This window comes from Cupressus sempervirens, chromosome 4, assembly GCF_028749045.1.
Source record: "Cupressus sempervirens isolate cs-2001-9-10 chromosome 4, ASM2874904v1, whole genome shotgun sequence".
In the NCBI taxonomy this organism is placed as follows: Eukaryota; Viridiplantae; Streptophyta; class Pinopsida; order Cupressales; family Cupressaceae; genus Cupressus; species Cupressus sempervirens.
In genome coordinates, this window is record NC_143121.1 from 497,665,810 (window position 1) to 497,683,638 (window position 17,829).

At 32.0% G+C, this 17,829-nt stretch overlaps 1 pseudogene; it reads right to left on the reverse strand.

Moving 5' to 3' along the window:
* Positions 1-15,685: 15,685 nt before the first annotated feature.
* Positions 15,686-16,530, reverse strand: LOC149562116 (uncharacterized; annotated as a pseudogene).
* Between the last annotated feature and the right edge of the window lie 1,299 nt (positions 16,531-17,829).

The window sequence follows — 17,829 nt, forward strand, 5'->3', positions numbered from 1 at the left end:
AGTATCATTTTTTACTTATCCTTAATGATTTACTTGTTTTGCCTACCATACAAGTTTTTTTCCATTTCTTTTCCCATTATGGTTGATGTGAGGACCCATCGACTTGTATTAGCATCTTTAGTATGTGCTTTTGAACCAATGGATTGGTATGCATCAAAGAGATTTCTAATAATGCTTCTTTCACTACTATTTTTTAGATTTTATTAACCCCAAAATTCTCATTGTGTCTATAAATTTCAAAATTTTAACCATTTCAACAAGAAGTTGGCATCTTCCACTTTGATTTAAATTCTCAAAATAGTTTATTCCAAATATTTTGAAAAATTCTCCTACAATTTCTTTTTGACATTTTATCATGCACTGACTTCAAAATATTTTCATCAATGTCAATTAGAAACTTTGGTTTTCTACAAATTATTCTAGGAGATGTTGATGTATGCACATGCTCTATATTTTTATTACTTACATCATGTGCATTCATCATTCCAATTTGAGATGTTGCATTAGGGGCATTAGGTGATGTAAGTGTATTTTTTGTAATCATTTCAATCGGGGTATGTTGAATATTTTCATTTGTCAAATTAGGTGCATTTGTGACATCAATATCAATAGGTAGATTTTCATCAATTACATTGGAGGCATTTGATGATGTACCTTTAGGTAATCTCCTCATACATTCCCTTGTTTTTTCCTTTGCTGCCTCTCATTTTTCAATCGTTCCTCTTATGTTCTTTCCCATGATTGTAGATGTAACATTACTATATAAACAATAACATTAATAAAATAAATAATAAAATACAAAACTAAACAACTTTGAATGATTATTTTATGCTCAATCATAAGATACTAACATAAAATAAGATGTTGGCACATGAAAAGTATAAATTTAGCATTTCCAAGCACAAAAACCTTACACTTGCATATCTGGTATACAAATACATGTGAAACAATAGTAGAATCTGGTCCAAACCACACTAAAATAACATAATAACTATTGACATGCTATTTTATTTACAATTTTCAATAACCTAATCAGGTTATTGAGTTCTAACCACATTATCCATATGGACAAATAGCCCAATTGAGTTATACAAAACCCGATCAAGTTCTATATTACTATGAAACAAAGGTAGATTGAATGAGGGAGGGAGTAATGGAGAGAATGTGAGAGAGAGAGGGTGAGGATAGGATAAAGAGATAGAAGGGGATATGAAGAGGGAGAGGGAATAAGAGAGAGGGAGAGTGAATGGGGGTGAGAGAGAGAGAGAGAGAGAGAGAGAGAGAGAGAGAGAGAGAGAGAGAGAGAGAGAAGAGAGAGAGAGAGAGAGAGAGAGAGAGAGAGAGAGAGAGAGAGAGAGAGAGAGAGAGATTAGGGGATAGGATAAAGAGAAATAATTAAAGAGAGAGACCTATGATGGAGAAAGAATTAGGGGATATGAGAAAGATAGAGGAGATAGGATAAATATAGAAAGGGGATGAGAGAGAGAGATTAAGAATTATCATAGAAAGAGTGAGAGAGAGATGTAGAGAATGAGAGAGAGAGAGAGAGAGAGAGAGAGAGAGAGAGAGAGAGAGAGAGAGAGAGAGAGAGAGAGAGAGAGAAGAATTACATGATATGATATAAAGAGTGAGAGAGAGAAGGGGATAGGAGAGAGAGAGAGAGAGAGAGAGAGAGGGAGAGAGAGAGAATTAGATGATATGATAGAAAGAGTGAGAGAGAGAAGGGGATAGGAGAAAGAGAGAGGGAGAGGGATAGGAGCAAGAGAGACAAAGAGAGTAGGGGAGATGATAGAAATAGTGAGAGAAAGAGAGATTAGAGATATGATAGACAAAGTGAGAGAAATGGAGAGAATGAGAGAGACAAGGGGATAGGAAAAAGAGAGGGAGGGTATAGGACAAAGAGAGAATGAGAGAGAGATCAGGAGAGGATATAATATAAAGAGTGAGAGAGAGAAGAGGATATGAGAGAGAGATCATGGGATAGGAGAGAGAGATTACGAGATATGATAGAAAGAGAGAGAGAGAGAGTGAGAGAGAGATTAGGGGATATGATAGAAAGAGAGAGAGAGAAATGGAGAGAATAAGAGAGAGAAGGGGACAAGAGAAAGAGAGGGAGGGGATAGGACAAAGAGAGAATGAGAGAGAGAGAAAGAGAGGATGGGATGGAGAGAAGAATTAGAGGATATGATAGAAAGAGTGTGTGTGTGTGTGTGTGTGAGAGAGAGAGAGAGAGAGAGAGAGATGGAGAGAATGGGTGAGAGAGAAGGGGATAGAAGAAATAGAGAGAGGGGATATTAATGTGTGTGTATGTGAGAGAGAGAGAGAGATTATGGGAGATTAGAGGATATGATAGAAAGAGGGAGAGAGAGAGATGGAGAGAATGAGTAAGAGAGAAGGGGATAGGAGAAAGAGAGAGAGAGAGGGGATATGAATGTGTGTGTGTGTGATATATATATACATATATATATATATATATATATATATATATATATATATAGAGAGAGAGAGAGAGAGAGAGAGAGAGAGAGAGAGAGAGAGTTGGGGAAATGATAGAAATAGTAAGTGAGAGAGAGAAGGGCATAGGAGAAAGAGGGAGGGGGGATAGGAGAGAGAGAGGAAAAAGAGAGAGATTAGGAGATATGATATAAAGAGTGAGAGAGAGAAGGGGATAGGAGAAAGATAGATGGGGATAGGATAAGGAGTGAAAATGAGAGAGAGGGAGTGATGGAGAGAGAGAGAGGATGGGATGGAGTCAAGGATTGGGGGATATGATAGACACTTTTTTAGTATAATACATAACCTAATCTCTCTCTCTCTCTCACCATCTCCCTCAATCTAACCTTGTGAAGCAGTAATTAAAAACCTGATCAAGTTTTGTAGAACTGGATCGGGTTCTAAATGCATTTTTTATTTTCATAACCTAATCGGGTTATTTGAATCCAAAAAAATTGATCGGGTTATGGCTTGGGGATAGCTTAGGAAAATGACCCAAACAATTGGGAGACTTTTTCCCCTCCATTTCTTCTTTAGACAATTCATATTCTAAGATGAATTATCATCTTTGTCTTAATTAGGTACACTAATGGTGAAGTGGGTATCTCTAAAATCAACACCATAATCTTACACATCTTCTTAGCTTTCTAACCATGTAATTTTTTGTTTTTTTGGACAACATTAACATTGTAAACTTTAATTACTTTACCAATGCCTTGACATTCCTCACACATATATGTCTACCATTTTTTTAATAAATTTTAATAAACTTAACCAAATTGAAAATAAATTACATATCACTATTCTACACTTGATTATATACACATTTGAAAAAAAATTCAATTTTTAATTATTTGATGCAAGTTATGGTTAGCACACAAACATTTACCAAAATTTTAGGATGTAGTCTATTCAATAATTCATAACAAAAAATTACTCATCATAAAATTACAAAAAAATACACAACTTCTAGATATGACTCTTAACTATCATCCTACCAAAGGGATATGTAAAATATTAAATATAATTGTCTTTTGTGCTGCACACAAAAACAACTATGTTATGTTTTCTAAAAAAAATAGGAACTATTTTTTGTGTGCCAAAAGTTTGACCAACTAATATTATCCATTTTATAAAAACTCTAGTAGTTTAGAAAGTAGATTCAGAGTACTACAATTTATATATTTTCCACATCTTGTCATTTTTAGTGGATGATGCTCATATGTCTGAACAAATTTCAAGTTTACTTGATTTCAAAAAATTGGTGTCCATTTATACCCCCATTTTGTACACCATCTTGGTGCACTCACCCAACTTTGATACCATGTATAGAATACAAAAGCCCCAAATGGTTGAGTGAGAACAAATATTGCTACTTTATTTTTTCCCAACAAAAAATGCACAGCAAAATAGAATAAATAAATAAATGGAGACACCAAATGAACAAAGCTAGAGATGTGCAATATTTCCTTGCTTTCTCGCTTTCTATTAAATCTAAAAACTAACTACTAAAAGTCTGAAAAATTCTTCTACAACTTCATAAAAATAAAACTAAAACTAATATTGATGTTCACTAAACAAACTTGCAACTATATGTGGCTACATACAATAGACTTGGAGCTTCTTAGAACTCTCACAAAATGCCTAGAGCAATCACTGCTCAACCAGGAAAATACACAACTGCTGCTATAGTAAAGATCTTTGCAACAAATAGAGAATACAATATGGACATTTCCCTTTTTTTGTTACTCACAAACTAACTTCTAGTATAATCTAAAAAACATTCATCCTTTTTGTCTAATAGTTGTCACAAAAACTTTCCCACGAAAACATAGATTTCAAAATCACCTACCAAAATTAATTGCATGACTTTTGGGGTTTCTCTGTTAGGAAAATATGAGGATTACATTCTCCAAAAAATATTTACTTACTGTTGTTGTCAATTTCTGAATAAAAAACTCTTGACAGGGTAGGTAGACGTCAGGGCTTAGGGACAAGCAAAAAGAATATAAAACTCCAACAATTACTACAACAGCTTGTTGGAAAGGTTTAAGCTAGAGAAAAACCAATACTACCCCACTTGCAATCTCTTCCATATCAACCATAACAATATCCCCACCCCTTCCTCCACTATAATTTTTTTAACATCAAATACCTTTTTTCTACAAAGAGGACAATTTGAATGTGAATAAAACCACACATCAATCCAAACTACATGAAAACTGTGCTCACAACTAGGAAAAAGTCTCATTGTTTCCCCATGTTCAAATTCACAAAGACATTTAGATAATTTTTTTGCCTTCTCTTTGAATTTTTATGACTTAGACAAAAACATAGGCAGAACTGCCATTAATTCTTTTTTAGTTTATCCAAGCCTCTTGTTGAGGGATTGTCCTGCATAAGGGAAAAGGGAAGAGCTCTCAAGGAATTTTGGGTGAGAAGAGAAAGTTGTCGTATAACCTTTGATGCAATGTTGCATAAATACAAAAAAGAAAAATAAATATAATTAAATCAAATAGAGTAACCAGAGCTCCTTCCATCACCATTTGGCTCGTAGTAAAAATATACATTCCTTCACTTTTTTTGACTTTAGGATTCATGATTTTCCAAATACATACTAAACACTATAAAAAATTTATGGGAGCAATTTTGAAATTGGAGATAGAGAAGTTTATAGGTGGTGGTTGGAATTGAGAATTTAGTGATTGATATGATAAATAAAATGATAAGAATGAAATGAATAGATAGGGAGGAAGATAACATTAGAGAATCTTGAAAAAGTATTCCAATGTTGAGTAGTTTTAAGGGCATCTCCATCTTCACTCCCCATATTTTTGTTTATAACAAAAACATAAAATCGTCCCAATTTGTTACTTTTAATCTAAATGCAAAGGATCCTAGTATGATATAAAATAAAGTTTAGAGGTTTTCAAATCTTCTTGTAGATGAAAAGTCAAGGTGAATTGAAAGAAAGGCCTATTGTCAATTTATGAATTAATGGATTTGTTATCACTAATAAACACAGAAAATTAAACATGACCTATATAAATTCTGACGATGTTAACACATTTGCATGTCATCACATTGACAAACCTTAAAACAACCTTTGATAAATATCTTCTCCACGTGAAAACAAAAATTAAACTATCTTTTAGCCTTTCTACCTATTAACAATTTATATATATGCCTAAACAACATAAAATGTGAAAAGGAAATGTTCCTTCTCTAAATAAAGGAAATAGTTTTAACTCTAAAAAAAAACACACCTCAAAATACATTTAAACACTAGAATTGATGTACCAAAATCTTCTAATAACTTACACCTCATCTTGTGCAAAGAATGTCTACTAAACAAGTTATCTCCCTATGTAGCCATTATAGGTTTTTAAAATTGCAACAAGGGACTCATAACTCTCCTAAAAAAATGACAGTTGCCATGGTCAAATATTTAAGATAATATCAATAAAAAAAGACTATTAGAAAATAACAACCAATAGAAAAAAATTAATTAGTATAAATAATATCAAATAAATTTGATTATATCTTGCAAACAATACTTAGATGATACAATATCCAATGAACCTATTAATACTTTAGTTTCATGCCTTGCAGGGACTAACAATCATAGCATTCCATGATAAACCATTTCAATATTGTTGCACATCTTCTCACATCCCATCCTTAACACTTTGATGAATTTCCATATTCTATTCTAATGATCCCATTTTTGCGTAGGATGGAAGTGCCCTAGAAACCATATAATGATCTATTTGGAAATTTATGTCTTGTGTTTGGTAAAACAATAATTATATTTCTGTGAGATACACATTTATCTTTCCATCATTTAGGGCACCTTGGAAAAGTTCTACAAGTCTTCATGTTCTTAGAAAGTTTTCATTTTAATAAATGATTGAGTTTTCATCCTATTGTTTGTGTGTTTCTTTTGATTCCCTCACTTGGCCAAGGACTCTAAGGTCATGTTTATAAACTTTGAGTGTCTTAGGCCATTGGATCTATCAAATTTTTGATAGGAGTTAGGATCTAGTATGTCTTGTGTTAAGAGTTTTGTCATAGAGAAACTCATTGGTTTTGACATAATCAACTTTGAGTTATCCACTTTCTAGTTGTTACGAAGTTCATTTTATGCTGACTTTGGCATGACAAATTTTTTTTTTATGACAATAGTTATGTATTTTTCAAAACTAATTATTTTGGTTGTTTTCAACGGTCAAAACTCCTTATGGATGGTTGTTATAGGTGGGTGAAATCCCATTTAAGATCCTCAAATTATTTTTCACTGGGTTTGGAATGTTTTGGATGATTTTTATGTATGAGCAAAGTCATTTTTATAAAAAGAATATAATTTTGAGCATTATTTATATGTGTACAGCCTGTGTATGGGTTAGATAGTGTATATAATCTATACGGATGGATAGATCTCTGAAATAGATTTCATTTGAATCTGATTTGAGAGATTCTCATTAAGTTTGGTGGAAGTTAGAGGCATTTTGCTGAAAATAGTCTTAAAAACCCTCATTTTTAGAGGCTACAATAAAGAATGGATCATATAAGAGAAACCCCATAGATGAAATTAATATTCCTTTTGGATTTTGTAAGCTGTGACCATATACTATAAGAATTTTAAGGGGAATTTTCTTAGGATTCTATTTGGCATGGTTTTGAATGAGCCCCAGGCTAAATATATGTATGTATTCAGCCTGTCAAAATAGTGAAAAAAGGAGAAAATGGATGAAATGATCTAATGGACCCATCTTCTTGTTTAAGAAAAATTTAATAAGGTAAATACATAAATTAAAACCTTTGTTCATACCTATGAACTCATCATTGATCACTTGTAGTGTTGACCAAGTCTAATTTGGCCAATTAGGCTTATGAGCATTGTGAGGGTTTAGCATTATCAGAGTAGGTTGAAGACTTATGCCTTTGGGATTTGATCAAACATCAAAAAGGGTATTTGAATTAGGCCTTTTTTTTTAAGGTCCTTTGGATTAATAATTTGTCATCCATCTTGTTGTTTAGGAGACCAAGTACCCTAGTAGGTCTAATATTGCATTTTGGTGTTGTGAGCTTTGGAGAGGCTAACCAATTGTGGATTTTATGTTGTGAGGAGTTCTTTAAGTGTTACAAAAGTTATTTTGGGAAAAGGGAGTGATTTGTGTGGTTTTCTCTATTTGAGCCGAATTGGTGAAGCGCCTTTTGAAGTCAAGTTTGAAAGCAAGATCTTGTGTTGCCCATGTTATTTAGGTTTGACCTTGGATAGGTCTTAGGATTTTGTTTGAGAGAGTTTCCTAACCATTTTAAGGTGTGGGTATGTTAGGACTATTTGGTTTCTTAACCTTGTGAGCCCATTATTACCCTAAAGCTATGTAGCTCTGCATCACAAGGATTCATTAACATTGATTCAAAAACATGTAAATTTTTATTAAGTCACTTTAAATGTAAATATAAACTACATGTCCATAGATAAATAATATGTACATGATCTCATGAAAGAGTACATAGAATACATATGATACTACAAGACTTATATCCAAAGTTCATAACGTTCACTACACATGTCATAGGGTGTGTAATGATAAACCAAATACAATATGATACAATACATCATCCTACATGATCTTAAGTTACAAAATCTGAAAATACATGAATCATCCACTGAAGATAAGAATAAGTCTCCAAGAGAAATAAATAGGAATAATACATCTACAACAATAATACCTCTAGCATCAGTAGACATCTGTTAGAATCTCAATAGAAAAGGAATCGCTACGACCCAACCTCATGGAACCTAAAATGACCCATTCCTACCATGCTAAGGAGATAACATTAGATTCCAATCAAATAACAATCCACAAATCACAAAAAGGATATAGGTGAAAAAACTTTGGTAGCTCTCTATTACACATTTACTACACGTACAAAAAAATAATACAATTAATTCTAGAAGGAACCAAAAACACATAGGTAACCTAAAAAATATATAGAGAAGTGTCATTTCATGAGCCAAATCTAAGATTATCCTAAGAGTCTCTCTAAACCTCAATGTCCTAGTGACTTTATGTAGCATCAATAATCTTTTTGTATAGACAAGGAAAACAACTAGACAAGATCACAATCAAGCATCTAATCCAGTTCCCATCCTAGTATGTACTAGCACTCAAGGCATGAGAGAGGAAACACTTTATCTTATTAACTCATTTAAACCCAACTTAATGTTTATGTTATCAATTATTAACTTGTAATGACTTTTTTTGGCATCCATTTTAGAGCCTTGGCCCTCATTGAGGGTCACTCCCCCTTATACATGTAGATAGCCTCCCCTAAGATCATAAGTCATATCCATCTCATAAGTCACAATAATCACTTTTGTTCAATAAAGAGAAGCTAGAATACATGACTATAAGCTCTCAAACCAAGTCATAAAAAAGAATCGCCAAATAATCACATATTATGAGCTTCACACTCAAAGGTTGGGTGACATGAATAAGAACACACATAACACATCATGAAATAAATAAAAGTAAACAATAACCAAGTTCCTAGCTTTTGTTCCAAAATCTTATTTAGCATAATACATAGCCTCTAATAACCACAATAAAATAGACAACACAAAACATAATAAATAATTATTTATAAAATAAAAGTTATAAACAACCCCAATATATTGTTAATTTTTAAAAATATTATATATATATATATATATATATATATAATGTGTGTGTGTGTGTGTGTGTGTGTGTGTGTGTGTGTGTGTGTGTGTGTGTGTGTGTGTGTGTGTGTGTGTGAGTGATTCCTCATTATAGTCTGATTGGGCAATTTCCCAAGAATAATTTCTTTTTTTTTTGTTTACAAAAAGATCTTCTAGTAAGAAGTTTGTTTCAAATTGAGAATAATTATGAATTTTATTGTACAATATTCATGCTAATTTTTAAGGTTTTCACAAGAAATTTTAATAGAAGCCTTAGGGCAAGATTAAATTAATTTCCTCTAATATTTTTTTATAATGTTGATTTTTCCACAAGATTTTCAAATGCATGATAACTTAATAATTTTCTAAACCCACCTAAAGGATTTTTTAGATCTATTGACTTTCCAATCAAATTTTCTACAAAAAGGTTTAACTATTTTCTCTCACAAAATTTTCAAACATAGAACTAAATTCTTTTCTCAACGTCTTACAAAATTTTCAATGTTCTGTAAATCTAATCCACAATATATAAAAAGTAATTTTCAAGAAACCTAATAAACACGAGGCAATTTTTTTTTTCAAAAGAAATTGTAAGAATTTGCCTTAGGGAAAAATTCACCCAAGACCAAGGAACTCAAGCACAAGCATAAAAATAGAACCAAAGAGTATGATCAGAACAATGTTCTATCATTCCCATGTTGGTCTACTGTTGTGCTTGTGCTTGAGTTCTTTGATCTTGGGTGATTTTGCCTTAAGGCAAATTCTTACATGGTATCAAAGCTATACCAAATTCTTACAAAAATTCTACAATGGGCTCTCAAACCCTACCTCAAACTAACAACTAAAATTTTGGAACAATCTAGTTAATTATGTGATTCAAATTACTCATCTTTGAAAATATTTTCAGCATTTACTTGCCAATTTTCTCTCCAAATACTTTTAATTCAACTCTTTTAAATTTAATACACATTTTCTTATTAATTCTTGATCAATCATCATTATACTCTAATATTCTCTTTTTAAATAAATATAATAATCTTATTTAATTAATCTTAATTAATTTCTTTCTTGATTAACATCACATATCACAATTAACTGCATGACATACAACCAACAAGAAAATTGATAAAATCCAAAATGTAAAATCACACTTAAGGAATAAGTTTTGTGAATTCATGTCACCTTGATGAATTCAAAAATGTAGTAAGTCAAATACTTCTCCTTTATTTTAAGACAAAATTGGCTTGTGCTGGGATTTGGACTTGAACATTACCTCCCCTCTCTTTCCATTGAGATATTGCAATAGGACACACTCATCCAAAAAATTCATGAAAATTTATTCTTGGCACCTATAATCTGACATAAAAGATAAGCGCATACAAATATGCATCTATATAAAAAAATAATGGTGAGGAGTGGTACATCGTGCAAATCTTGACTCATAAGTGACTATAACTCCTTCCCTCAACCAAATCAAATACTTCAAACAAAAATGTAAAACATATAAGATAACTATACACATGCAAGTACTAGTTTAGTAACCAAAAAATCATATACATAATGACATCATCAAATATAACCTATAAAGATAATAATAATCACTATTTGAAAACATGTAAAGCATCATCATCAAATAAATAGACATGATCATAAAATGGACACATATAATGTCTCAACTATGCAATAACTCATGATATATATATGAATCCAACATGAATTAGTGTCAAATAACTATGCAACCAAGTATAACTGAATCAACCAATAAATGCATGAGAACTAGCCTTAAAGATTTTGATAATATAAATTGAAAAGAAAATTATGGGTGGGTACTATGTTTGTTATCTTCTTTAAGGCTAGTGGTTGTATTAGGCATTGACAAGTCAATCTTTTGGTGCAATGGCAACCCTAGCTTATAAGATATTTGTTGTCAATATCAACTATGTCTCTATATAATTACACAACTTTAGCCTCTTCCTTGTAATAATTTACTAAAATAGATTGTGTATAAACATTAAACACGGTAATTGGAAAGCCCAAATGTAAGTTATTGACTTGTGTAGGTAGTGGAAACAATGAAATCCTTAGATTTGATAAGTGGTTTGTACAAATGGTAAATGGTACTCAAGTCCCTAGATGTATTATTGACTTGTGCATGTATGGATACTCCTTATTCTTAGTACTCATGTACCTAGGTCCAATAGTAGCATGTAGTACCTTGGTGTACTATGATCGTGTGGATTTATTTTGTGTATTGGATGTTGGTCCACAAGATGAACATTTTTCTTGTGTTATTGGTTATTTGTATTTAATTAAACTAACTCGTGTGAGTTCATACTTTCATTCCTAGTATGATTGTTCCTTGTTTCAATTTTATGACCTCTACAAGCATGATGGGGTGGGATTGAGGGTTCTACAAGGTTGAGTGGCATGATAGTCCAATCTTGTTGTGCAAATGGTGGACTAGTTTAGTTAATAAAGTTTGAGCATGATGTACTTCTATTCCTTTCATTTACTTTTATTGATCCATGCACTTTGATTATATGCTTAGTAGATTAGGTTTAATATATGTTGATTATGTCTGTATCTAGTGTGTATGACCTTAAATTATAGTATCCAAGTGGAAATGTTCTTATTTAGGTTTAATATTGGAGTCAGCATTATGTTCTTTTCAAATTTTTTCTTTCTATAGGTTTATGTGCATTCACACACTATTTATACACATATCCTAATTAGTCCTTACACATTCATGCTTTATTTTTGTGTCCATACATTCAAAGCCAAAATATATTCAAAGAGAGCCCCAAAACAAAAAAGTTTCCAAAAACCAACAACTACCCAAGACAATAAGAACATTAAAAAAAAGGCTTTAGACCCCAGTTGTCCCAAAGGGTTTTAGCCATAGGACCCAACACCAAAAAAAGAAGAAGGAAAAACTAAGGATTTTCTTTGTCTCCCTTCTCTTGGAAGTGTAGATTCATGTAAAAATGAGGAGAAGATTGTTGATGTTTAATACATCCAGTCAAATAAACCTAGATATATAAAATTATATAAGAGATATCATTTATATATATTTATGTTTATTATATTAAGATATAAGTTTATTGTTATATAGAAGATATTAATATAAATAATGATATATATATATATATATATATATATATATAAAATTATAATTAATATTAATTATTTGATTATCAAATAGACATGCCCCATGAAAGGAGATGTCTATTCATGACCTATGCTCAATATAAATGTGAGATGATGTTGCATTTGAAAAATACATACCTAATAAGGTAGTACTTAATACGTTTGCATTAGATCCATGAAACTCAACATGGTATCAAAGCCACGTTGCAAATGTAAGGAAGTGATTAATGACATGGTAGAAAGATTTATTTTAGAAATAGCTTGAATAAATATAAACAATAGAGAAAAGAAAATATTGTATATGTTCCACAATAATTAGACAATTTTTTTTTCTTAAACAAGTATAGATGTCTCGGTGGCATGGGAGTGTGAGAGAAATGATCTTCTAAATTTGAAGAAGACACTACAAAGCAACGTAATGTGGAGGTGCAATGATCATATTATATAAAAAATAAATTGCAATAAACTTCTATGAAATCTTCTAATTACTATAGCCAGTGACAATACTTCAATGTTATTTTGGTGATGAAGATATTGTTATATTATAGAGTTGAGCTTGGATAACTCTATTCGATACTCTAGACATCGATGTCCCTTAAACATGTCTATAGTAAATATTCAAGATGATGATGGTTGACAATTATACATGATGTTTCTTTCAAGGCTCATGTAGATTAATGGAACATGACATAAGGGGGAAACTCACGACTAGTGTTTGGGTTGCATTGTACAAAACTTTCCACAAACTCTTTTGGGACACTCAGTTGCTATGCATTTCTCTTCTTGCATTCAAAATTCTCACCTCATACTATGGATCAAAGAAATATGAAATATTTAGGTTTTTAAAATAGACTTTACATATATCTTTTGGGTCATTGGGATAGATATCAAGTCATTCAATTGTGCTATGCAAGGTCTCTCAAATGGTTAGCACTTCATTTTCATACCTTCACTTGTAGAAATAGTTCTAGCACTAGTAGTCGATCCAACGTACACTCTTAGAGAAGTAAAAGAAGATTTTGGGCCCACATTTCATGTCCCCTTGTGAAATAAAACAAGAATGAAGTAAAAATGATGCACATATAAATGAGACATATGTGGAGGAAAATACACATCCTCCCTTAGTGACAAGACATGAAGAGGGAAGGATGATCATCACATGGATTTAGTGAGAACATGTCAAATGACATTCAAAATTAATTGGTTTGATCGTTATAAGGTGATTAAACTATAAAAATTCACACTAAGATGACACATTTATTAAATTGAATAAGAGTAACTGGTAAACTCTAGGTTCTAGGTCCTTGTAAAACTTGGTCGCTTTTATTTGGTTTAAACTTGTGGTTTCAGGTCCATGTAAAACCTAGTTTCTTTGTGTTGGTTGTCTTTTCTTCAGGTTTTAGGTCCTTGTAAAACCTGGTGGTGCTTGATGTTTATCTATAGTTTATTGTAAAGGGTTTTGGGTCCCTTCAAAACTTGTTTATACCTTAATTTAAAACATATTATGGGTGCCAAGGAAGGTATCAATAGCTTGGGTGGGTTCCATTAGACATTGGTGACAAAGCCACTTATTAAGGAGTGATTAGAATATTGGGAAATGATATTTGGTAAGGTAAACAAGGTATGATATATATTTAAAATTCTTGTTTCTTGTTAAGTCCTAAAATTTACACCCAACCAAATTCAATGAAAAGAACTAGAAATTTTAGGTAACATTGAACCACTCACATGCAATGGAGTTTTCCTATGAAATTGAGTGGATCTTTGGGTTATAGGCTAACTCCTTGGGATAATCACCTAAGCTCTTGTAACTAAAATGAACTAAACTTATTAGGAAAAGGGAGAAAATTGCAGAAAGAAATCTAAAACTAAACCTATATTTAGATAGGTGATACACCAATACTTATGAATACTTAAGATATGACAACTAGCAAAATAGTGAAACCCCCTTTGTTTACCAACACTTAGATCATATACTAGCTTGCATTAATACTCCATAATAAGGTCCTAATAATGAGAGTTGCATGAATATGTTCACATAATAGTCCCAAAATGGAAGACACAAACTATAACTTGTAGGCAAAAGTACAAACTGCAACTAGGTGATAACTGAGACAGAGTGAGGAGTCCTAAAAATTCACTTAACACTTTATCAATTAGATATTACTCACACATAGTAATAGAAAATATTATGGCTAGATTTCAAATTAAAAATATCACTCAATGACTCAATACATATATCAAGTGTCCCAAAAATGAGTAACAAAAAGATGTAGAAAATACCAAGGACACAAGAATATGTCACCAAATTCCTTTTTGCATCATCAGAACTCCTTTTACAATCATAGTCCAAAAGACTAAGTAAAAACACCTTGGGGTCGAATCTATGAAAAAAGGCTCTGAAAAAGGAGTTAATACTCATAAAAAATGATGACGACTAACTGATAAACTGCACTAAGTTATAAAAGAATCTATGACTCACTATTAACTGCCCATAAAACACTCCACTTAGTCATAAAGATCCCCAAACTACTTAGTCAAAGTCCAAATTCAACCCCACACTTAACTCCCACAATATCTCCTTATGGTTTCAAATTAAATCAAATACTCCATAAAAAACATAATGTCTTAACCTCCCTAGACACATGTAACATTTAAATTCAATGACCATGATATATGAATAAGTCTCCCTTAATTTTTGCACCAAGAGTAGAAAATATTGAATGATTTATAATTATATCATTAATATTTCCTTTTACAAAGATGAGACTTTAGGCAAAAATAAGAAAAGTTCATCAACATTTCAAATAAATTATACCCATAAGCCATAATACATGACTTTGGAAATGTAAAATCAAATAAAGTTATTAGTTGAGTAATGTCTAAGGTCACCAGATTTCAAAATTTTATAAAAAATGTTTGAGGAAAAAAATATATCACATTACAACCCTAAAAACTATTCATTTCATATGTTTCATCTTCTAGAGAGATTGAAAATGAATGTGTAGAGTTTGAAGAGACTTTCTAGTCCATTTGCAGCCTCCAAGTTTGAGATTATGCTCCATTTTTTACAATTTCCTTGGGAAAGCATGGTTTTTTCAATGTTTTCTTGTAATTCCATAAGTCGTGACATGACTAGATCTATGAAGATGCCACCATGATAGAGATTTTCCTTCTGCCATTTTGCTGGATCTTTTCGCAAAGGTAATGGGTTTCTCTTGGAATTTTCTGCCTGGTCTTTGAATCCTTTGCTATTGGATGCCAGAGATATAGTATTTTCTACTTTTTAATTGAGTTTAATAACCTTACTATTTGGAATTATGGTGTTTTTTTTCTTCATTTTCTATTGAAATTTTCCATTTGTCACTCCACAATACTACAATACTCTTCATGGCGTTTGATGTGCCCTTACTCAGCCATCTTAAGATGAGAAATGGTCTTAGTCAATGTTGATCTAATGCCTGTGGTAGTGGGAACAAACTTCCATTTTTTAATAGAAAAATGAGTCCCTTTGTCAAAAGAAGCATCTCCTCCATTCTCATATGGTGTCTCTAGCTTTGTGTTCTTCTATAGTGGGTTACTTCTAGTAACAACATCATATTCTTCTAGTTCTCCATGATATGAAGCTGATGTGTTAATAACCGTGTCCCCAGGATGGACATCTCGATTCTAACCAAAGTGTTTTTCCATTGCATCAAATATAGCCCATGTAAAATTTGCTGGTAAGTTCTTATCAATATGCTCTTTTGTTGTCATGTTCTAGTAGCTCTCTTGTTTGGATAGAATACTGTGTTCATAATGCCTATTTTTCTTGTACTCGGCTGAATATGATCCCATATGTCCCTGCAATGGGTGGCAGTGTGATTGAGGCCATTTGAACAACATCTCATTTAGGTGTTCCTCCATTTCTCAATGGCTGATTTAGTTTGTTTCATGAAGCCACCAAGAGATGGATTTTTGACTTGTTTTGCATTGATGAGGGTCATTATTTCATCAATAGTCCATTGCACTCTCCCCTTTGATTGTTTCTTTTGTACTATTATTTTCTAAACCTCACTAAAGGGTACAACATCATGCACTTCTACAGTTGTCACCTCATGGTTGTGTGGTATGCTAAAAGAATATGTAGCTTCACTACTCCCTTGTGTACAAACAAAATTAGAAAAAGACTGTGAAAACATTTTCTCTTCTTGGAGCCAAATGTTTACAACTAAATCAATTATCCCCCAATATGATTCTCTAATGTCATCAATAACAAGGAAGGTTCAAGATTGGGTAGTAGGTGTGCTTGTAAATTACACCCAAATAGAATGTTTGAAAGAATACATTTGATTTCCATTATCATTCTATGAATAAAACTGGAGAACTCATAACATTTACCATAATCCTTAACTGGATCTTCTTGTAGCTTTCTGATTATACCATTTCTGAAAGCATTTTGTTCCTCCCCTTTTTTGCTGCTATAAAAACCAAGATTGTGGTTGATGACACCATTTCTTGAAACTCTATGGATATTGTAGACAACTATTGTACTAAGTTTATAGCCATGATTTAATCTATTGATGGATATTTCTTGTCACTGTTTTGTCTTACAAATCTAAAGCTTTAATGTTTCAGGATGCCATTACTATCTCTCTTTATCATCATTCATTGCAATTTTGATCCATTTGTGTAATATATACTAATGAAAATTCATTCTATTGCTGCAATTTTTTCTATTTATAGTTCCTTTCTAGTACAAATACTATGTAACAAAAAAAAAAAAAAAATACATTTCATTGATGTTGGTTGTGTACTGCAACACATGAGTCGTCTACTAGTAATATCCCTCCCATAGCATTTTTGGAGATTCTGTGCTACTCTCTCTCCTGCAAATGTTTCTTTCATTATATTTAGACATATATGAATGTTTTTTCCTTTTGTTCTTCTTCTCTTTCCTATAGCTCACTTTAGTGTTTCTGAAACACACTTACTTACATATGTTGAAACAATAGGTTTCAAAATTGTTAGTAATTTCCCTTTAATGTTTTTTTCTTACTTATCTTGATCACCTTTGTAGGTTCTATTTCTACTAGGTACACTAGGCTCAATAACCCTTGTGGGAGCTTACTATTATATCCATGTACCCATAAGAAATAGGATGTTTCATAGGAAACAAACATGTTAGTAGTAAAGCATTTCAATGTGATAGTTTTCCTTCCTTGCTGATATAAGTTTCATTTTGTAAAAATGAATGGAATGATAGGAAGATAAATGAGGGGAAATGAGACAATTGCATTGCTTAGATCTATTGGATCTAACAAATTTAATTAATGCAAGGTTTGGATGCCTAGATGGAATGTGACTCTAGGAAAAAAGATGGGTGGAAGTGGATAGACAAAAGCCAACCGATCATTATAGGCAATGAATGGTGCCCATGACTTTCTACTCTTTTTCTTTCTTTGATGTAATTTACTTTTGCAGAGTAGGATGTATACCAA